The following is a 24,819-nucleotide window of genomic DNA, read 5'->3' on the forward strand; positions in this document are numbered from 1 at the left end:
GCAACAGTAGGGCTAGAAGGATCAGAGGACAAAGCTGGCTATATTCTAAAGAGCAGTGACAGAAGATGGCGCTGGTCAGATCAATGGTTCCCAAATGGAAACTGAAGACACGTCCCAATATATGTCAAAGTTTCTACTGATCTACAATGAAGTGAGATAAGTAAGTACAAGTTGATAACCCATTAAAATGGTAAATTAACTACAACATGTTCGTAATTCAAGTTTCTGTGACTTACATAAAATGTGGTATCAGAATTTTGTGGCTTAGTTTTTATGTTAAAAAATGTTTTAAGCATGACAGTGAAGGCTATCAACAGTTCTTTCGAAGACAATGCCCTCTCCTGACTAAAACAAATTCAGTCTGCCTTGTAGACCATGGGGATTTACTTGCACTATCCAGTTTATTATAATTTTAATGCTTAATATTTTCTAACAAACCTGTATTGTTTTGCAAATTAGGAAACAATGATCACTCCTCAATAGTCATAAGAATTTAAATATAAAACACAAGAGCTACCTGAGGGTGGGCGGAAAGCCTTACATGTATAAATTGAACTCAAAAACACATGCCTCAAAGATTGGGAAAAAAATAGCTGACACTTCTGGACTTAATTTCAAACTCTTATATAAACATATAACATACATGACAAATATTAAACTTAAAAAGGGAGCTCAACAGAGCAGTGAACTGGCCAACTAAAAAATAATCTACTATTGAATTAACTCAAAATTTCCTTTTCTAAAATTACTACTTTTAATCTAAAAATGATGTAATATACTATTCTTCTAATTATTTATCATAGGTTAGAGGGGGAAATGTTGGTTACCATTAAAAACAGCATCAGTTATTTAAGCATCTGACTTCAGCTCAGGTCATGATCTCATGGTTCATGGGTTCAAGGCCCGTGTCGGCTTCTGTGCTGACAGCTAGCTCAGAGCCTGAAGCCTGTTTCGGATTCTGTGTCTTCCTCTCTCTCTGACCCTCCCCTGCTCACGCTGTCTGTCTGTCTGTCTCTCTGTCTGTCTCAGAAACAAATAATAATAATTAAAAAAAAAAAACCATTTAGAGCCAAACTAGGGACTTAAAGTGAGGTCTAATTCCTAATTCACTGTTCTTTCCCATACATTACACTGCCTATTGTCTTCAAGATTTGAGAAAACAAAAGTAGAATTGCCTTTAAAATCCATTAAAGGTTTAACCAAGGAGCGCCTGGGTGACTCAGTTGGTTAAGCATCCAACTCGGTTTTGGCTTAGGTCATGATATTAGTTTGAGGGTTCAAGACCCATGTCTGCATTGTTGATGCAGAGCCTGCTTGGGATTCTCTCTGCCCTTCCCCCATGTGCACATGTGTGCTCTCTCACTTTCAAAAATAAACAAACACTAAATTTCTTTTTAAAATAAAGATAAGGTAACTGAGATCCACAGAGGTAAATAACCAGAGTCCTAAGAGTATGATGGACTGTATTTTCCACAATGTCTATAAAAATATTTCCTGTCCCACAGTTCTTTTCTTAATAAATTTTTTGTGTCAGAAGAGTTTTAAATTTATGCAACAATTGATAGTATAGAATTCCCATATACTCAATATCTAGTTTCTCCCATTATTAATATCTTACGTTAGTATGGTACATTTACCACAATCAATGAACAGATACACTTTTATTAACTAAAACCTATACTTTATTTAGATTTCCTTAGTATTCATCTAATGTCCTTCTGTTCCAGGATCCTAGCAGGATACCATATTATATTTAGTCATCATGTCTCCCTAGCTTCCTCTTGGCTCTAACAGTTTTTCAAACTTTCCTTATTTTTGATTACCTAGAAAGTAAAAAACTAAGATCTCAGAGGGGTCTTACTCCAGAGAAGATGCTTCTTAACAACTCGCCTGAACAATCTCCATTAATCTAAACTGCCCGTCCTGAGAATTTAAGAAAGTGTATGTGTTCGTCACTGCCATGGGCCTAAACTGGCAGACCAATCACATTTGGAAAGTAGATCCTACAATAATAATTTTTTTCTAGATGACTGCATTAATGCATGGTATAATCAAAAGAATTTACAAATGAACTGTCACAGTATAGAAGACCATGTGACTGCAAAATATAAATATCATTCCCAGTGACAGGACCAAGCAGGCAATGTGATAGCTTCATTTTAAGTGGCCATACTAGCTTTCCACACTGTTATGGAAAAACAGAATTTTTTTAAAATATTCAAATAATTTCTACTTGCTTTCATTTCATGGAAGGAGTGCTTATAAAATATTATTAAATTTCTTATATTTTAGGATTAAGTTGTAGCCAGTGCTAATTATAACATGTCTGGAAAAAAATTTAACCTACATGGATTAAAATTCTATTTATAAAGGAAAAGTCCAAACCACAGAAACAGTGCTTAGTTTAGAACAAGAACATGCACATAACTGCCAAATGCAATCCCTGTTTAGATGTCTCTTATTGAAACACTGTAATTACAAAAAAACCAAAATGAATTTCTAAGTGTTTCAAGATGAAATAGTCCTTGCATAATTTCCAAGGCTTATAATTACTTTCCTGAAAAGGCAAATACTCCAAGTTTTAATTTAATAGAATACTAACTCTAAAAGTTAACACAGATTGAACATTTGATTTTACTCTAAAATGGAAGCCACCTATGAAATTCAGAAGCTCTTAAAATTATTTTATTTCATTTCAGTTTTGAGAGAGCACATGAGCAGGGCAAAGGGCAGAGGAACAGAGAGAATCTCAAGCGGACTCCACACTGAGGGTGGAACCAATACAGGGCTCGATCCCACAACCCTAGCCAGGATCATGACCTGAGCCAAAATCAAGAGTCAGAGTCTCAACAGACTGAGCCAGCCAGGTGCTCCTGAAATTCAGAAACTTTTTAAATGGACAATCAAATGGTAAGCAAAGGAAAATTACTGGGAGGCTAAAGGCCAATGCTAACTTCCTACAACCACTCATGGGGTAGGAGGAAAGCAACCCCCACCCCCGAGTTTGCTGAATGGATTTTTAAGATTCCTCATACATGTTAAGGAAGATGTATCAGAATGCGCAGTCTCTCACTTCCCATTTCCTCTTCAATCAACTACAATCCAGCTTTCAGCTTCTACCATTCCACTGAAACTACTTCAGGAAAAAAAAATCCACTTTCTTTTTTCAATTTTTTTAATGTTTAATTTGAGAGAGAGAAAGATACAGTGCGAGGAGGGGAAAGGCAGAAAGAGGGCGAGACAGAATCTAAAGCAGGCTCCATGCTCTGAGCCGTCAGCACAGAGCCTGACACAGGGCTCAACATGACCTGAGCCGAAGTCAAATACCTAACCAGCTAAACCACCCAGGCACCCCCAAGAAAGCCCACTTTCATGCTGCCAAATACAATGGCCACTTCTCTGTCCTTGCTCCACTACACCTCTTGGCAGCATTCCACATGAATGGCCACCTCCTCCTTGAAATGCTAGCCTCTCCTGGCTTTTGTGATACCACTCTCCTGATTTGCCTCTGACCTCACTGGCCCTCTCTCCTAGTCTCCTTGGTTGGCTCCTCCTCTCCACTATGGGACCTCTAAATGCTGGGGCTTCCTACCACTCAGACACTGGTCATCTTCTCTCCACCCTCTTCCTCCTCCCTCCTTCCTCTCCATTATCCCTGTGCTGACCTTTCCCAAAGATATTTCCAACCCAACCCAATCCTCTCCTCTGAGCTCCAGACTCTCAGATTCAGGTGATTACCTGACACTTGGGTGTTTAAAAGTTCTGTCAAACTGAACACATCCAGAATAAAGGTCATTATTATTCCTGCCCCTTTCTCTTTGTCCCCTCAGCAATCATTTTTCTCCATCTCTGTAAATGGCATCAGCCTCTACCCCAATTCTCTACCAAGAAAACCAGGCCTCACCTTTCATTCTTTCCTTTCCCTCACACTCCCAACATCCAATAAAGCCAGTAAGTGTTCTGTCAACTTTATCTCCAAATATACATCCTAAATCTAACATTTTGCATCAATTGCCATTGCCACCACCTTAATCCAAGCCATCACCATCTTTTGGCCAAACCATACCCCCACCTACAGCCAGACTGTGGCAAAACAAAACAAAACAAAACATAAAATGGGAACCTGATTATCGTTTCCCTGTTTAAGATACTTTAATGGCTTCACATTGAGCCTAGAATAAAAATCAAAATTTACCCAAAATCTACAAGTCTTACCTGGGTTGGCTCCCACCTATCACCTTTCCAAGTATATCACATCTCACTCCCTTTCACCCACATTCCAAAGGCTCTCTCCTGGCTGGTTCTTTTACAGGCTACTTCCTGCCTTGGGGCTTTGTGCAAACTGACCATAATGCCTAAAATGGTCTTTTCAGACTTTTGGCTTAACTACCTTCCTTTCGTCTTTTTAGGTAGGTGTCAATTTAGCATTGTCCCCTTAAAGAAGCTTTCATGAAGGCTGATTAAAGCACTACTTAGTTACAACACTCCTACCATACTCCTGATTGCATCTTCTATGGCTCTCGTTACAACTTGTGGTTATTTTGTTCATTCATCTGTTTTCCTGTTTTCGGCCTGAAAATCCCTTCAGAATTTTAGTTTAATTTTAGAAAATCCCTACAGTTTTATGGTTGTGAGAACCATCTTGATATTGCTTACGATTATAGCCTCAGTATAAAACCCAGCACACCTGGAAAGAGCTCAATTATTACTTGCTGAATGGCTTAGTATTAAAAAAGGAGGAAAATCAGATGAATTGCCACTATCATTTTATGTTTTTTCAGGAATCCAAAAGCAGGTATAAATAAACATGGTTGAGTTGATCACAATGTCTTTCAATTTGTGGTCCTTTTACTGTTTTTTATTTTATATGGAGTCCTTTCTATTTAAGAGTAACAATACAAGAAATACTAAAGAATAACAAAAAAAATGTCATCTTACATTCAGAGTACTTACTAGTCTCCAACATGTTTTTCAATGTTTACCTTAACTGAAATACAGGAAGCAGGTATTATTTCCACTTCAAAGAATCATGAAGACTCAAAGAGGTCAATGAATTGCCTAAAATAATTTTTTAGTGGCACAGCTGAGGTTCTGAACCTTGTTCAAATTTTTTTTTTTTTTACTTTTTCTTTTTTGTATTCTGCTTTAGTGCACAGTTTCAGCCTTTTTAAACTGAGGCACACAGTAAAGCACAGGGAAGTGCACAGACCCTACGTGTATACAGTCTAATGAATTTTTACAAAGCATACCCAGATCAAAGTACCAATTACCTGCAACCCAGCAGCCTCCTTCATGCATGCTCCTTCCCTCTCATTAACTACTCCCAATCTGACCGTAACCACTATTTGACTCCTAGGACTATAGTTAGTGCTATCTGTTTTTTAACCTTACGGACATGAAATCAACAAGTACATACTCTTCTGTATCTGGTTGCCTCAAAGTTGTATATGCAAGATTCATTCATATTACTAATTGTGGGAATGGTCCATTCTTTTCCATTGCTGTGTAGTATTTAACTATATACCAAAATTTATCTACTCTACTATTAGACGTTAGAGTATCTTCCAGGTTTTATCTACTATGAATAATGCTGCTAATGAATGCTCTTATTCTGTAGATGAAGAAGTTAAGGCCCAGAAGGGGAAATGACTTAGTCAAAGAAACACAGAAATTGGGCAATCCAACTGGATCACAGAAGGCCTGATTTCCCCTTTACTATGTGGCATGATTAGCACTCAGATGTTCATTTGAATCTTAAAAGATATTTTTTAATGCTTACATAATACAAAACCAAGTCTTAAGTTACAAATACTATGCCAAATATTACTGTAGTATCTGGTTACCAAAGCTACTTCAATAAAAACTTTTTAAATAAATGTAATCTTCTCTAACTTGTGGCATTTGATGAGATTAGGAGGTTTGGGGTAGAAGTCATTTATTTTTATACATATCACTATTCCACAGAGGTTTATCTAATTTACAGGCAAATACAATTTTGGTTCCCAGATTAGAAATGTCTCAAATTGGGAATTCTTTCAAAATATGGACAAAGACAACAGTCCTAAATTATAAACAGGTAGCATTATAAAACTTTGCTTTTAAGTCAGTGGTTTGGAATTCAGAATGTACTTTCTCATAGGAATTGTATAATGCACAGTGATCCTGTTTTCAGATCAGCCTGCAAAAGCCAATTTTACTTAAACACACCTAAAAATAGCACTAATAATAACAGTCTTTAACTACTATGAACGAACACCTAACTTCAAATAATAATTTATAAAACTATGTCTTAATACCCCCAATCTCTTGTGTTAACTCCTATCTCCCTATTTTTTCTTCCAAATGCCTCTGTGACCAGCTTTTGCCTATTTTTTAATCCTTCACTAATACTCTTCATTTTATGTTCCCAGATCCTGGGCCACAGAACTCAGACCACAGCTTATCCCATAATTTCTATCCCTTAAATAACCCCTTGAGATTTTCAATGCTACAAAAACCTTTGGGAGGAGAAAGACAATGAGAAATGAGGTTGGGGGGCAGGAGATCACAAAATCTCAAGAAATCCTAAAAAGTAGTTCTTCTGTTTTCACCAGGAGGCACATGGAGTCACATAGAATTTTTCTAAGTTCCTACATTCATTGAAATATTCTTCACTGGAGCCCCACTTAATCCTGGACTTTTTAAAATCCTGGGATGGGCACTTTTGAGCATCTCCCCTTTCACAAGGGAAAGCTTCCTATTTCAGTCCTTCTCACATTCTCTCTCATTTCTCACTCTAAATAGAAAGATAAAGGGGCATGTTGATAACATCAAGTCTTTAGGTCACACAGAACTAAAAGGTGAGATGGTGCTTCAGGGATATTCAGGCCACTGAGATCACACTAATCTAAAACTTATTACATACAAGTTAGGAACTACAAAAAAAGTTTTGGAGCAAAGAAATAGTTTCAGAATGGACAACAATGTTTTCAGAAATGAGAAAAAAATCTAACTTATACATCACAATATAACATTCCTTTCCTTGTGGTTTACCTTTTCTTTCCAATAATTATAGTGAAGATGCAGCCTACATTGTCTCGGTACAACTAACACTGAACCGAGTATACCACACATAGGTAGAATCCAGGGTAGCAAAAACAACAACAACAACAACAACAACAAAACAGTTCCCAACTTGACAAAATTAATTTACCAACAAAGGGAAAAGCCAGTTTCTACTAAGTCTGGGTGAGACGAAAACCAGAGGACAAGAGCTATATTAATTAGCCTTGAAATCCAATAAAGAAGATGTAAGTGACTCTGAAAGCCAAAAGAAACCTTAAAAGTTGAAAATGTCCTCAAAGAATTCCTAAGCACAAGAATGAGTAGTGGAGTCACTAAGCTTTAAATAATGGATGTTTTACAGGAAGTAAACTAGGAAGGTAAGACTGTATCATTCTGTCAAATAAGTCTTTAAAGTAAGTACGTTATGGGCCAAAAATCTTAAGTGGACTAAAAAATTTAGGTACACACTATAAAACTACCATTTCTGTGACTGAAACGAACAAGAAACCACACATATAAGCGTAGCATCGATGTAAAGATAATGTATCCAAAAGTAATCTGAGCTAGCTTGTACAGACAACTAAATACCCCATCAGAGAGCTGCCAACCTATAAACACTAACAATGTACCTTTACCTACTCACAATTATTTTATATAAGCTGGTCCTGATTCCACCACTTACTGTGAGACTTTAAGCAAATTTTTTAACCTCTCTGGGTCTCAATTTCTGCATTAGTGAAATAGAACTAAAAATGGTGCCTACCTCTGGGTTACTGTGAGGCTTAAATGACATAGGGCAGGTCGTTCTGAGTAGCTCCAGGGACAAAGCAAATATTCAATAAAGGTTAGCGACTACTGTTTTCTCCAAACTAGTATATTAAAGAGTTACTTGAAGCCACATCTATGACTTAACACTACCTTTAAAAACTTCACAACCCTCAGGACAGTGCTAACATTATGTGGATGTTCAATATTTATTGGTTGAAGACTAATAACTCATAAGGAATCTAGAACCTTGAAGCTGAAGTAGATTTTAGAAGTCATCTGGAACAATTTCACTTACTTCAACAGTAAGAGTCATGGGAAATTATCAAATATTTGCTTAAATATTTCCAGAGACAGAGACCTGTTATACCAACAAGGCATATAGAACAAGTCTAACTACCAGAATGTTCCTCTTGAAGATTTCACTGTCCTAATTACTCTCATAAACTTCCTATCTGAAAGGCTGAGTTCACTAGAGGGCATCCCAATATTAGGAGAAATCATCTATCAGAAAAAAATCATTCAACATTTATTCTGGCTGAGAGAAATACTGCACCCAGTTGTATAAAACAAGCATGTTAATGTTTAAATTATTCATCTAAATAAACATTAACATACATGTTCAGAAAGATTTAAAAAAAAGGTTATAAAATCATTAATATTTAAATGTTGCTGGGAATAAGGTAAATAATTCAGATTATCATAAAGCCTGGGCCCTTTCCAATCCCAGAACAAGGCCTCCCAACAATTTTAAACAATTTTAATAATTATATGTTTATAAAATCATACAAAACCAGATTACATTTATTATTGCTCCTTGCAGCCATACTCCAAGTAATCACCAGCTTTCCATGAAAGTATCCAGTGCCCAAGAGAAAATGATCAGTTTCTTTAAGAAAATCCAAATCTGGACCTGCGTATAACCAATTATTTAAAGCCAAATTATTTTTAAATGTCCACATCCATTAACAAACTAATGGTATAATTCTAAAAGTTCCGTTAGCTTGAAGACAGTCCAAGAGGAAGAACTGCCCTCGAATACCCTCAGATTCCCACTCGTCATAATTCACAACGCATATTCAGTGATACATGGCAAGAAAAACAAGGAAAAAGAGGAATTGTTAATAGCACACCCTTCCACCTCATCACATTCCAACTGTATGTGGAATTTCACAGCTCACATGCAGATTCCACCCTATCAGGTAGAGGGCTCAACGAAATTCCCTCACTGACAAGCCACTTGTGTCTCCACTTGCAAGCCATTTCAACATTCCTTTGCTTCAGATCAACTAGTGGGGCTTTTAAAATTTTTTCCTCTGAATCAGTTATACCATTTGTCCTGATTATGAGTTAAAGAAAATCCTTAACATAGGTTTATTTTTCTATCTGTGTACATCACTGTATCATCATTCAATGCACTAGTCAACTTTTTGACTATTGGTAAGACATTGTTTAATACTGAGATGTTGTTCAGTACTTAGATTATCAACACAAAAAATACTCCAAACAGTGAGTATAATCAGACTTTCTGAAAGGCCCATTTCTCCATGTAAATTAATAAACAGGCTTTTGAAAAATCAATACTTTATGAATTTCATTGGCATGAATGAGGTCATGAGCTCTGGATGAAACCAGGAAATCAGGTTTCAGAATCTGCAAAGCCCATGTTCAGAGTGTAGATGATGGTAAAAGCCAGTGAACAACCACCACAATGAGATGTTGTCCACTCACCTCCATTGGCCATTTAATGGTTCCTTTTAAAAAGTTAAAACAACCAAGAATTCACATCAGAACATATATAAGTTTAATAGTCTCTCCTCTATAAAAGGTTCTCAAAATTTGCCATCCTTTGACTATATCCACATTCATCTACCCATCCATAATTATATTTAGGTAAATGTTTATATCACTTTAGCAAAAATATCAACACAAGAGTCTTTGTTTGGTTTCATAAATAATCAAGGATATAATGAACGAGTGCCTGGGTGGCTCAGTTGTTTAAATGTCTGACTTTGGCTCAGGTGATGATCTTGTGGTTCAAGAGTTCGAGGCCTGAAATGGGCTCTGTGGCTGACAGCTCAGAGCCTGGAGTCTGAGCCTGGAGCCTGCTTCATTGATTCTGTGTCTCCCTCTCTCTCTGCCCCTCCCCCACTCCTATACTGTTTTGTTTCTCTCTCTCTCTCTCAAAAGTAAACATTAAAAATATATATAATTATAGAGAATTATAAAGGGAAATAAAGGAATTAAGAAACATACTGATAACCGAGTCAAAGGAGATGTTCCAAGTGCAAGTGATCTAAGTCTAGAGAATGGGTAGTTTCTAAACCCACCAGATTCTTCTCCATCTGTATGCTCTCTTTTTCCCAAAGATACTAACTAAAATTTTAAAAAGGATCATAATAGATATCAATCCCTTCTACTAATCACAACGTAATGGCTAATTTTATGGGTCAGTTTGGCCAGGGAATACACTGTTTAAGGATGTGTCTGTGAGGGTGTTTCCAGAAATTAGAATGTGAACTGGTGGACTCAGTAAAACAGATTGCCCTCTCCAGTGTGGGTGGGCATCACCCAATATGTTGAGGCCTGAATAAAACAATAAGCAGAGGAAGAGGAATTCACCCCTTTTTTGCCTACCTCACTGAGTTAGGTAAAACATCTCATCTTCTCTGACCCTAGGACTGGAATTTACACCATCAGCTCCTCTGGGTTCTCAGGCCTTCAGACTCAGACTGAATTATACCACTGGCTTTCCTGAGTCTCAGTCTTGCAGAGAGCAGATCATGGGATTTCTCAAACTCCATAACCAGGTGAGCTAATTTTTCATAAATCTTTCTTCTACTTCCTCTCTCTTCACACACACACACACATGTATATATATATATATATATATATATATATATGTGTAATAATTAACAATATTACAGTGCATTATATTATAAAGCATAATATAATAAAAAATATATAAATACAGTTTTTAAATAAATATATATATCAATATCTATCTTNAAAACAAACTCATTTATTTTATTTAGATATATTTATTTATATTATATATACTTATAACATATATGTTTATAAATATATATAGGCAAACTATCTTCCAAGAGGAAACACCTGCTCTCCGTTGACTGGTGAGGCCATGGATATACTACTGTACATCAAAAATCAATTATATTTAGAGACAACAAATCATTATACTATTTTTTATACTCCAGAGAGGTTGGAGAGAAGGATATAATTTGTTTAATACAAAAATAGTTTTAGGCAACACACTGATTCACAGAAATCTTTCCTCTTTCTCATCTCTGATTTAAGAGTCTCACTTAATGCATTAGCTAAACATGGCACAAAAGATTCGGGGGGAGGGGTGCAGGGAGGAAGTTGCCGACAAGACTTAAAGAAGCAAAATTATTCTAATAGGGCTCTTGGGTTTTTTCCAAAAACTATTTTAAAAACTGAAAATATCTGAAATGAGTAAAAAAGGTAATGTCTCCTGACTCTCTACAAAACAATACGTCCAAGACCTGGTCTATCAAAAATGTTTTCCACAAGGGTGCCTAGTTGGCTCAGTCAGATCTAGGCTCAGATCATGACCTCACAGTTTGGTTTGTGAGATGGAACCCCATATGTGGAAGTGCCCTCAAAAGGCAGAGCCTGCTTAGGATTCTCTCTCTCTGCCCCTCCCTAGCTCTCTAAATAAATAAATAAATAAATAAATAAATAAATAAATAAATAAATATTTTTAAACATCTGCACAAAACCTATCTGAATGTCATTAAAATATCTATAGAAAATTCATGTGATAAGGCAGTTTACATAATGCAAGAACAATGTGTATTCTAACTCTAAGGGCACTTCCATTTTGATAAGAAGGAAAAAAGTTCCCATTTTTCTGAGCAATTTCTGATGCAGCCATTGGCCCATGGTCCTTTCCTCTTGTATAAGTCTCAAGGAAAACAAAACAAAACAAACAAAACTAATATTTATGAACATTTACAAGAAAGAAATTATCACATGAAAAACTTTTACATTTTTTTTTTTTTGCTGTCTAGAAGAGACTCATTTTATTTTATTATTTACTATAGTTCATTGTCAAATTGGTTTCCATATAACACCCAGTCCTCATCCCAACAAGTGCTCTCCTCCATGCCCATCACCCATTTTCCTCTCTCCCCCATCAACATTCAGTCTGTTCTCAGTAGAAAAACTTTTAGTTTTGTAAGTCTCAATATGTACTTTTTCACAAGCCAATAATAAAAGTGAAGCTTCAGAAGCAGATGTAATTGTCAACTGCAACAGTTCAGGGTGTAAAACCCTATATATAGTCAATGAGGTCTGAAGGCCCTGTCTCCTTTTTTCTCCTTTACCATAAATGTTTTCTGTATATTCCTGACCATGTAACCACTGAATGCAAAAATTACTAACATGTAAAAACTTCTGTTCTCAATTTTGAGACTACTTCCCATAAGCTGACAAACTTTTTAAATTAGCTTCAAGTTTTGCAATTAATTCCATTTAGAAAAATTTGTTTAGCTTAAAAGAAAAACAAGGGTATTTATGAAAAGCCCATAGCTAACATCATACTTAAGAGTAAAAGACTGAAAGCTTTCCCCCTAAAAGAAATCTACAGATTTAATGCAATATCTGTCTAAATGCCAAAGGCCTTTTTTGCAGAAATAAAAAAGCTGATCATCAGATTCACAGAATTACAAAGAGCCCCAAGTAGCCAAACAGTATTGAAAAAGGAGAACAAAGCTGAAGGATCACACTTCCCAACTTCAAATCTTGCTACAAAGTTTACAATAATCCAAACAGTGTGCTACCTGCATAAGAAGAGACATGCAGACCAATGGAATAGAATTGAGAGCATACAGAAATAGACCCATACATCTATGGTCAATTGATTTTTGACAAGGGTGCCAAGACCATTCAATGAGTAAAAAACAGTCTGCAATAAATGGTAGTAAGTGGACATTTACATGCAAAAGAATGAAGCTGGCCTCTCTATGATACCCATGGACAAAATTAACTAAAAATGGATCAACAATTTAAATGCAAGAGCTAAAACCATAAAACTGTTAGACGAAAACACACAGGTCAATCTTCATGACTTCAGATTTGACAATGGATTCTTAAAGATGACACTAAAAGCCCTAGCAACAAAAGAAAAAAATAGATAAATTGGACTTAATCAAAATTTAAAACTTTTGTATATCAAAAGATACTATCAACAAAGTAAAAACACAACCCACAAACTAAAAGCAAATGTTTGCAAATCATGGGTTTAGTATCCAGAAAGTAAGGAACTCTCATGACTCAACCACAAAAAGACAAATAACTTTTTAAAAAGGACAAAGGATGTGAATAGACCTTTCTCCAAAGAGGACATACAAATGGTCAATAAGCACATTAAAGATGCTCACAGTCATTGTCATAGGGAAATGCGAATCAAAACCACAGTGAAATAGCACTACATACAGAACAAGGGTAGCCATAATTTTTTAAATGGGAAATAACAAGTAATGGTGAAAACATGGAAAATTTGGACTCCTTAAATGTTGCTGGTGAGAGTATAAAATGGTGCATCTACTGTGAAAAACAGGTTAACAGTTCCTCAAAAAATTATATATAGAATGACTATATCACCCAGCAATTCCACTCCCAGGTATTTACCAAGAAAGACTAGAAACAGGTTCTCAAACAAATACTTGTCCACAAATGTTTACAAAAGCAACAGTATGCTTTTGTAATAATAGCTAAAAGGTAGAGATAACTTAAATGCCCATCAATGGAGGAATGGCTAAATAAATTGTGGTGTATACCTAGGAAATATTACTCAGCCTTAAAGATGAATCAAGTACTAATATATGTAACAATATGGATGAACCTCAAACACATTACACTAAGTAAAATAAACAAGACTTGAGGCAAATTCACAGAGACAGAAAGTAGACTGGTGGTTGCCAGGGGCTGAGGAAAAAAAAGAAGCATATGCTTAAAGGTATAGGTAGGTAGAGAAGGAATTCTAGATAATGGAGTATTATGGAACTAGACAGAGGTGGTGGTGGCACAACACTGAATGTACTAAATGCCACTGATTTGCTCACTTTAATATATGTGAATTTCACCTCAATTAAAACAAAATCAATAGACCAATACCTAATGTCATAGCCTTTTTTCCTAAGTATCCACAGTGCAGGTCACTTATAAAAACTGATGGTCTGGGGCACCTCGGTGACTCCGTTGGTTAAGTGTCCAAAACTTAAAATCTCATGGTTCAGAGCCTGCTTCGAATTCCCACCCCCCACCCCTCAAATTAAGTAAACTTAAAAAAAATGATTGTCTGTTAAGCCATAATTTTACAGGGCACATTTTCCAATTTTAAGTTTATTTATTTTGTGAGAGAGAGGGCACAAAGGAGGGGCAGAAAGAGAGAATGCCAAGCAGGCTCCATGCTGCCAACATAGAGCCTGATGCAGGGCTCAATCTCACAAACCCTGAGATCAAGATCTAAGGCAAAATCAAGAGTCGGATGCTTGACTGAGCTACCCCAGGTGCCCCACATTCTCCCTTTTTTAAATGGGAGCCCAGTGACCAATACAGTGTTACTGGTCAGGAACGAAAAGATCCAATTCAAACTCTACAGAACACAGGAGACTGAGTATAAAACGATGTAGTGAGTCATATACAAAGAAACTTTTAAAACATATATTCAGGGCGCCTGAGTGGCTCAGTCAGTTGGACGTCCGTCCGACTCTTGATTTTGGCTCAGGTGGTGATCTCAGGGTTCCTGAGTTTGAGCCCCATGTGGGGCTCTGCACTGACAGTGAGGAGCCTGCTTGGATATATTTCTCTCCCTGCTTCTCTCTCTCTCTCTCGCTCTCTTGCTCTCTCACTCCCTCCCACCCCAAACTCGTGCTTTCTTTCTCTCTTCTCTTTCTGGCACTCTCTCAAAATAAATAAATAAATAAACAAACAAGATATTCATCCAAATTTACCCAATACAAAGAATGCTACCTCCTTCAGACTAGTTACTCTGAATACACTTATTCTGATGTTGTACTACTAAAAATACTTTCAAACTTGTACAGTTTGAAATATCCTTTGGTCAGCTCAAGTGACAGATGAAAAGGTAATTCTCAATTGTATTTACACCTTATTTTTAAGTAAATTTGGGATTAACCACATGATCACCTGAACTGATCACCTAGGTTGACCCTAAGTTATCTAATTACAAACAACTGTAGCTTCAAATAATAAAGTTTTAGCACAAATTCAGTTAGTTAAATCAGTATGCTAAAACTTTTGAAGACACGTTTTGAGACCGGCAGCAGATCCAGGCTTCAGGAAAGGTCCCCCTCCAGATAAACTGAAGCATTCACTGCCATCAACACCAACTTCCAGAACATGTCCACCAACCTTCTCCATTCCTTTTCACTCAAGGGCTTCCTGCCTAGCAGGGTCCTCTCCCCCGCTAGTTACCAAAACCCTACCATCTCTTCAGGACCATATTCAAATAACATCTGCTCCATGAACTGCTCTTTTGAATTCCAGAAATATTTCATGATCTGTACTGCTCACTTGGTCATCATGTGCTATTTTTATAGTGACATCTTTTAATAAATTCTGACTTCTCAATTATAGTTCATAAGGAACTAGAAAATATATCTTCTATTTCCAATGCAATTCACTGGAGATACACACTGAGTAGCCCACCCAAGAAACACAAGAGGTGTTTGTTTTCTTTTGTTCTATATAAAGACTAGGACAATATTATTACTTTGGACCTGATGAACTGTGGTTGAGTCTTGAGTAGCTGCCTAAGGAGTGTGGGTTCCATCCTACCATAATGGAGAATTCCAAGTTCCTGAGCTCCACAGTGATGTAGAAAAAGCAGTCCTCAGTCCACAGCTGCCAGAGGGGGAGCTGGTAAGGTTCCAACCCTTCAATCAAGAGGGAGCTCAGCAAAAAGGGGTAAGTAAGGATTTTACAATCAGAAAGCACTAGGTGTGCCACTTCCAGCTCTAGGACCTTGGGCAAGCTACAGGACTTTTTAAAAGCTTCATTTTCAGAGTACCTGGATGGCTCAGTCAGTTAAGCATCCAACTTGAGCTCAGTTCATGAACTCGTGGTTTGTGAGTTCAAGACCCACATCGGACTCTGTGCTAACAGCTCAGAGCCTAACGCCTGCTTCAGATTCTGTGTCTCCCTCTCTCTCTGCCCCTCCCCTGCTCACACTCTATCTCTGTCTCTGTCTCTCTCTCTCAAAAATAAACATTAAAAATAAATAAGTATTTAAAAAATAATAAAAAAATAAAAGCTTCACTTTCTTTATAAAACAAGGATGATAAAACATGAACCTACCTAGCTGTAATATTACATAAAATAATACATACCATAATGCCTACCAAAGAATAAACACTGCATCCTGCCACCAGTTCTCTGATATCAATTGAGTATCCTACAATTCGATTTGGGCATGCTAGCCAGAGTTAGTACCAGATCCCACAAGTTAAAGGGCAAGATACCCAACAAGACTGCCTTTGGAGCACACATTCCCCAAGCTATCAGAACTTCTGTCTAACTCTGCTACAAATTCAAGGGCTCCCACAACCCTCCTTCAAGTGTAATAATTTGCTATAATGATTCACAGAACTTGCTGAAAACACTATACTTAATCAATTACAGCTTTATTATAAAGGATAAAATTCAGCAACAGCCAAGTGGAAGACATGCATAGGGCAAGGTCTAGGGGAACAGAATGGAGGGATTCAAACTTCCATGCTCTCCCTCTCTTGGAGAAATTCAGGTGTCCCCCTTTTAGCACATCCATGTGTTTACCTGCCTGGAAACTCCACTGTCCCAGAGTTTATATAAAGGGGTCCATTACACAGGCATGGTTGATTGAATGATCTGTGCATGACTGGACTCAATCTCCAGTCGCTCTTCTCACCCCAGAGATCAAGGAGTGGTAAAGTTCCAACCCTCTAACTGAAAGCTAAGTCTTTCCCAGACCCTCCCTTGAAAACTATCTAAGGGCCCATCCCTAAGTCATGTGATCACCATAAACTCAGGTAAGGTCAAAGGGGGCTCATTATGAATAACAAAAGATACTCCTACCCCTACTCAGAAAATTCCAAGGGTTATTGAAGCTCCACATCTGGATCCAGGGACAAGAACCAGACATATTCTTTATTATATCACATGACAATAAATGGAAGCTATTATTTTAGAAACCTAGAAGGCTATCAAAATAATGCAAGCATAATGATGATAAAGAAAAAAGAAACAACTTCAAAAGCCTTAAAAAAAGGGGGTGGCGGTGGGGTCAAATTGAAATAAAACAATTCAATGCTGGATGACTAAACAGACAGACAGAGACACATCCACTAGGGAACTGAGGAAGGGAGTAAGAATGAATTTAGTGTTAACCAAGTTGAGGTTGAAGGCAACAACCAATGATTTTGAAAGGACACAGACAGATGAAGAATGTGCACCTAGAGATGGAGAAGGACATGGTGGACTCAGTCTTCACACTTATCCACAGAGATAAGATTCCCTACCAGCCCCACCCCCCCCACCCCCCACCAAAGGAAGGCCTCACTACTCAAGGAAGGATACCTGCTAGCTATCCATTTACTAGAGTCAAACAAAAGCAAGTTAGTTACTTCACTGAGCAGAAAACTTAAGGGCTGAACCCTAGAACATACTCCATTTAATATTTTGGACTCTAAACAAAATGGTGCTTCATTTTTAACAGAAAGATTCAAAAAGAACCACATAACCAAATACCAAACAGAAATGCTAGGTCTTGTTCTTTGACAGAAAAGGACCATTTTATTATCTATCAACAGGAAACTTACAATGTATCTAACAGAAGTGTTTATTTTTTCAAGGAAAAGTTTATGGAACAACCATAGAACATTTCAACAACACAACATAAACAGAACAACTATAATCAATTCAGAAAATTCTCCTGTTCAGATTCATGAAGCAGGATAAACACTTAAAGCACAGACACCATTACAGAGTTTACTTAAAGCTTTTACCGTCCAGCTTTTAGAAAGTACACTCAATAATTGGAAACTGCCATGTTAATGGCCCATACTTCAGAAGCACAACTTATTTTACCCCATAATGTACATATCATAGAGGTGGCTTTTAGACAACAGGCTTGAGCACTGGAAACTTGGTCAAGGCGAAAGGGCCCACAGGGACTGCCCTGGCTGAATACAGACATGCCCATCAAGCCACCCACTTTGAAATACCCATAGGCCGTAACTAACCAAAGGGCTGCTTACAACCAGACACAGTTACCAAAAAAGGGAAAATTCCCTATGGCCCCATACCTCCTCACCTTCCCCCTTTAAAGACAGCCCCCACCTCCTGCCTCATGGCAGACAGCCTCTCCTCTGCCGTCCTGCCTGCTGGCTCTCTTGAGGTGTATTCAATAAACTCCTATCTCCTTTGTTCTGTCTTGGGCGAATCCTCTCACGGCCCGTGCCAGTGTCCCACACCCAATCGTTGCCCCACATCTAGGGGCCCCCATGTGATTGGGACAGACACTGGACATATCATCTCCTCCCGTTGCAAGCACCCCAGAAGAGAGTCTCAACTCTTTCAGCCAGTGAGGGTGACAAATGTTAGAAAGGGAAAGAGGAGACTGGGAATGGCATACTGGGCTAGTCAGATGATTCCCGGTATCAAAAGGATACAATGGGCCCATGGAAATGACACATTCTAGTACTGACTACATTAATGAACAGTCTTATTGACTCAGGAATCTGAGAGACTGTGCTGCCTCTAGTGCTAAATCAGGACAGGAATGCCAGAAGAGTGTGGTAAGGGCCCAAAGTGTCCCATGCCCCCAAGCTCCAGACTGAAAGGGAGGCAGTGATGTTAAACTGGCCTTGCCCTTGGAGCTTTGGTTTTCCCAGACAGCAACACTCCTAGCCAGAATATGGAGAGTGAGGGCAAAATCTAAGCCCAGATAGCAACTTCCAGAAGGAATGCGGTAAGGGGCAGCTCCCTTCCCCACACTCCATGACATTTGGTGTATTCAAGTTCCAAAGATGGCTAGAGGAATTCTAAGATCCACCTAAAGAAAGCAGGCATGAGGGGCGCCTGGGAAGCTCAGTCAGTTAAGCGTCCAACTTCGGCTCAGGTCATGATCTCACTGTTTGTGAGTTTGAGCCCCATGTCGGGCTCTGTACTGCCAACCTGGAGCCTGCTTCAGATTCTGTGTCTCCTTCTCTCTGGCTCTCCTTAACTCATGCTCTGTCTCTCTCTCTCTCTCAAAAATAAAACATTAGGGGCGACTGGGTGGCTCAGTCAGTTTAAGCCAGTTAAGTCCAACTTTGGCTCAGGTCATGATCTCCCAGTTTATGAGTTCAAGCCCTGTATCAGGCTCTGTGCTGACAGCCAGCTCAGAGCCTGGAGCCTGTTTCGGATTCTGTGTCTCCCTCTCTCTCTGACCCACCCTTGTTCACGCTGTCTCTCTCTCTCTCTCTCTCCTAGAAAAAAAAAAAAAAAATTAAAAAAAAGAAAAAAGAAAAAAAAAATGTTCTCACTTCCAAAAGCAACTGTTATCAGTAGGTCCAGTGAAATCTAGGACCTCACAATCAAGAAAAAAGCCCCCTCATTTTTTGTTACAAAAACTTAAGTCTCAGAAAAATAAAATCAGTTGTCCACAGCCTTCTAAAACTTTTAAATATTTTTGAGAGAGAGAGACAGAGAGAGAAACGAACATGAGTGGGGGAGGGACAGAGAGCAAGAGAGACACAGAATCTGAAGCAGACTCCAGGCTTTGAGCTGTCACACAGAGTCTGACGCAGGGCTCGAACTCAAAAGCTGTGAGATCAGGACCTGAATCGAATCAGACACTCAACCGACTGAGCCACCCAGGCGCCCCAATTGTCCACAGCCTTATAATAACAAAACAGAGTTCTGAAGATGTAGGAGGTACTGTGAGAAGTGTGTGACTTGCTACATCTCTCTTAATCCTCAGAGAAACAGCACTCTCCCAGTGGGTAAACAGGTTAAAAAACAAAATCCCCTACTCCAAATCACAATGACAGTAAATGCTACCATGGTATTCAAGCCCATCATGCTAAATTCACAGTTCAAGCTGTTAATGGATCATTTAAGCAAACAAAAAGATAACTCTGTGTCTTCCATGCAAATATAAAATGAACACCTGTCTATGATTTTACTTCACTAACTAATTAATTATGGTCCAAATAAGATGTCCCATCTGGTTCCAAAGCAAATCCATAAGGCACAAACATATAGGCAATCGGAAATGGTGAAATAAGTGACGCCTGTGTGGCTTACTCAGTTAAGCATCTGACTTCAACTCAGGTCATGATCTCATGGTTCGTAGGTTCAAGCCCTTCACAAGGCTCTGTTATGACAGCTCAGAGCCTGGAGCCTGCTTTGGACTCTTTGTCTGTCTGTCTGTCTCTCTCTCTGCCCCTCTCCTGCTTGTGTGCTCTCTCTCTCTCTCTCCCCCTCCCTCCCTCCCTCTCTCCCTCTGCCTCTCTCAAAAATAAATAAACGTTAAAAAAAAAAAAGAAAGAAAAGAAATGGTGAGACAAACTTGCTTAATAGATCCAAACTTGGCCTTTTGCAGAAAAGAGGAAATGAGATAAATTGTATCTCCAACCAAAAAATTCATCTGCATATCTAAGGACAAGAATAATCTGGGGTGCCTGAATGGCTCAGTTGAGTGACTCTTGGTTTTGGGTCAGGTCATGATCTCACGGTTCATGGGTTTGAGCCCTGCGTTGGGCTCTGTGCTGGCAGTGTGGACCTTGCTTGGGATTCTCTCTTTTTCTCTCTCTCTGCCTCTCCCTTGCCTGCTCACTCTCTCTCTCTTTCTCAAAATAAATAAATAAGCTTACAGAAAAAAAAAAATTTGCATTGCTGTCAGTTTCTAACAACTTACAAAGTTGTAAAATAAATGAAAAATCAAAAGCTGCAGATACCATAGGTTAAATCTACCGGAAAAGTGCTCTAGACATCACACAGTTTCCAGTGAAGACCCCAGTATTCCTTTTGGTTACTAAAGACTTTCACAAAATTTTCTTACATAGCTCTTAACCACTATGCATAATGCGTATCTCTCCTTGTAGAAAAGAATCCACAGCTTCAAGATTTCCAACAACCTCTAGAAAAATGGAATCCTCTCCAGAAAATGAATCTTCCAGTAAGACAAAATTTTCTCTGTCACATATGAAGCCAGAAATTTAGATTCACCTATGAATTTATAAATGTATATATATATACACACATGCACATGCACACACATGCACAAATACAGAAATAATCTACTAGATTGTCAAGCTTCTTAAGAGATCTAGAACGAATGAAGGCATGGTTTTCCTGAACAATGACACACCGAATTACTCTCTAGAGAAATAAAGACAGAGTTAGACTATCACTTCCAAGTAACTGACCCAAAGTTAACTTCTTATGTGTCATACTGGCCAATTTATATATCTTAATTTCCACCCTTTGTTTTCTTCCATTAAAGAAAAAAACAAAAACAAAAACAATCCCATTTCAACTTCACCTCTGGGAAAACTGATTAGATCTACTGCCCCTACCTACTATTCCAGCTAAGTGCAATGAAAAACCCGAGACAAACAAAAGAAGACTCTGAAGGTGGAGAGCAGAAGGCAAACCAGCCGGGGACCTGGGACCTACGCGACAACACAGTGCTGAGTCCCCTGGGTTTTCCTTTTGCCTCACATACCATATGGACATGGAGGTGAAGAAGCCAGTTATCCAGAAACACCAAACGAGGTTAGACAAAAAAGTCTCTCTCTTTCAAAGGACCAAGAAAGAGCTGCACAGCAAAACAGAAAACTTTTAGATAATAAACACTACGCTCCAGCCAAAACCCACAGACACAACCGTGGCCCATCCCCACCCCTGCCAGCATAGGCCAAGCAAGGAGCCAACCTTTCACTCTCACCAGGCTGTAATGTTACCCCTCAACATGATTTCCTTCCCTTACCCAATCCTTTACCCCTGCAGGGGTGATATCAAAGGCCAGACTTTCTTCCCTGCCAGGTAGGTTTAAGACTCCCTTCCCCAGCCACACAGAGTCTATGGAGACTATCTGGAGAGCCTGGACTTTATTCCCGTGACAGTTACAAGGTACTCTTCCCACCCCTATGTAGGCAGTATGAGGCAAGGCCTGGTAAAGAGGCAAGACTTTCACCAACCTCCGTAGTGGCGGGGGGAGCCATCCCCTCCCAGCACGGTCAGCAGAGGCCCAAGGCAGGAAACAGTTAAGGATGCAGAGTAGCATACAGGGGAGGCATGGAGGAGAGCTGAAATATGCACATCTGCCCAGCAGCAATGAGGAGCCCCACTCTGTGTGTCAGTGGACCAATTCCTGGAAAGCCTACAACTCACCCAAAATGAAACAGGTAATTTGAATAGCCCTGTAACTATAAAGAAAATTGAACTCATAATTAAAAACCACTGGAAAAAGACATCTCCTGGCCTAGATTGTTTCCTCAGAGAATTACACCAAATTTTTAAAAAGGAGTCAACACAATCATTTCCAGAAAATACAAGAATAGGGAGCACTTTCCAATTCCGTTTACAAAAACCAGAAAAAGAGTACAAAAAAAAAAATAAAACTACAGACCGATACATGAATATAGACACAAAAATCTGTAACAATGTATTAGCAAATAAAATTCAGCAGTATATAAAAAGTAGAATTTAATCAGAGATGCATGGTTAGTTCAATATTCAAGAATCAATCAGTGTAATCCACAATATTAACAAACTGGAAAAAAAAACCCCACATGACCATACTAATCTATACAGAAAAATATCTGATAAAATTCAATACCTGTTCATGAGATAAACTCTCAGAAAAAACTGGAATAAAGGAGAACGTCCTCAAAGGGGTAATGAACATCTACAAAAACCCGTAGTAAACATTATTATGCGTAATGACAGAACACGAAATGTATAATCCCCATCACTGGGAACGAAGCAAGGATGCCATGCTCACCACCCTAGTTCACTGTACTACTGGAAATCCCAGTCACTGCAAGGAGACCGGAAAAGGAAATGAAAGCTACACAGAAAAGAAGTAAAACTGTCCCTATTTGCAGGACATGATGGTTTACATAGAAAATCCCAAGAAATCTACTCCAAAAACCTCCCAGAACTAATGAGTGTTCAACAAAATTGTAGATACAAGACATTTTAATTTTTTAATATTTATTCATTTATTTGGAGAGGGAGAGGGAGAGGGAAAGAGAGAGAGAGAGAGAAAGTGGGTGAAAGTCAGGGAGGGACAGCAGGAGAAAAAGGGAGAGAACCCCAAGCAGGCTGCATGCACACTGTTAGCGCAGAGCCTACAGTGGGGCTCAAACACATGAACTGTGAGATCATGACCTAAGCCAAAGTCAAGAGTCAGACGCTTAACCAACTGAGCCACCCAGGCATCCCCCAAATAAACATTTTAAAAAGCAACTGCATTTCAAGAAAAAGGCAACCTATATGAGAAAAGTTTTGTAATTTATCATATATGATAAGGAGTTTTGTATCTAGAATATATAAAGAACTAGTATAACTCAGCAATTAAAAAAAAAATAACCCAATTTTTTAAATGGCCAAGGGGCGCCTGGGTGGTTCAGTCGGTTGAGCCTCTGACTTCAGCTCACAGCGTGTGAGTTCGAGCCCCACACAGGGCTCGCTTCTGACAGCAGATAGCCTGCTTCCGATCCTCTGTTCCCCCTCTCTCTGTCCCTTCCCTGCTCACACTTTCTCTCTCAAAGATAAACAAACATTAAAAAAACATTTTTTAACAGGCAAAGGATCTGAACAGACATTTTTCCAAGAAACTATACAAACGACTAATAAGCACATGCAGAGATGTTGGACATTTGCCATCAGGGAAATGCAAATCAAAACCACAATGAAGTTATCACCTCATACCCACTGGGATGTTATAATGTAACTTCCCTAGAATCCCATAATCAAAAAGACAGATAAGAGTAAGTGTTGGTGAGGATGTAGAGAAATGGAACACTCACACACTGCCAATGGTACAACCTGGAAAACAGTCTGGCAGTTCACCCAAAATTGAAATCTATATTTACCAGATGGTCCAGAAATTCAAGTCCTAGGTAAATACCAAAGAACAATTAAAATATACATGCACAGGGGCGCCTGGGTGGCTTGGTCGGTTAAGCGTCCGACTTCAACTCAGGTCAAGATCTCACGGTTCATGGGTTCGAGCCCCACATCAGGCTCTGTGCTGACAGTTAGCTCAGAGCCTGGAGCCTGTATCGGATTCTGTATCTCCCTCTCTCTCTGACCCTCCCCTGCTCATGCTGTCTCTCTCTCTCTCTCTCAGAAATAAAAAAAACGTTAAAAAAAATTTAAAACATACATGCACACAAACACTGGTACCTGAATGTTCATAACAGCCAAGAAGTGTTCGTCAACTGACCCACAGAGAATTAAGTGCAGGGTATCTATGCCTTGGAACAGCTCATTATTCAGCCACAAGGAAGGATGCACCGATACATGCTACCACGTGGAGGAACCTTGAAAACATGTTGGTTGAAAGAAGCCAATCACAAAAGACCACATATTCTATGACTCTGCTTACATGAAATGTCCAGTATAGGCAAATACACAAAGACAGAAAGCAGATTAGAACTTGCATCTAAGGGGAAAGGTTGGGGGAAAGGGGAGTGTCACTGCTCATGAACAGAGGGCTTCTTTTTGAGGTGACGAAAATGTTCTAAAATTAATTGTAGTAATGGTTGTACAACTCGATGAACATATTAAAAATCACTACTGAATCCACAGCTGAGTTCTTTGTAGAAACTGAAAAGCTGATTCTAAATCATATGGATTTGTTGGGGAACCAGAATAGACAACACAAACTTAAAAAAGAAGAACAAAGTAGGAGGCCTCATACTTCCTGATTTCAAAACTTACCACAAAGCAATCGTAATTATTAAG

General features: G+C 38.6%; 1 protein-coding gene and 1 long non-coding RNA gene across 6 annotated transcripts in view; one reads left to right on the plus strand and one right to left on the minus strand.

Moving 5' to 3' along the window:
* The window catches only part of LCLAT1 (lysocardiolipin acyltransferase 1), a 173,820-nt gene that overhangs the window by 139,610 nt on the left and 9,391 nt on the right, over nucleotides 1-24,819 (minus strand). The window lies entirely within an intron of this gene.
* LOC144239867 (uncharacterized) lies at nucleotides 15,723-22,240 on the plus strand. The gene is made up of 4 exons (XR_013337514.1): nucleotides 15,723-15,786; nucleotides 20,946-21,019; nucleotides 21,432-21,618; nucleotides 22,178-22,240. It is a non-coding gene; the product is annotated as an uncharacterized LOC144239867 (long non-coding RNA).

Source organism: Crocuta crocuta, unplaced genomic scaffold, assembly GCF_008692635.1.
Source record: "Crocuta crocuta isolate KB4526 unplaced genomic scaffold, BGI_CrCroc_1.0 scaffold246, whole genome shotgun sequence".
NCBI lineage: Eukaryota > Metazoa > Chordata > Mammalia > Carnivora > Hyaenidae > Crocuta > Crocuta crocuta.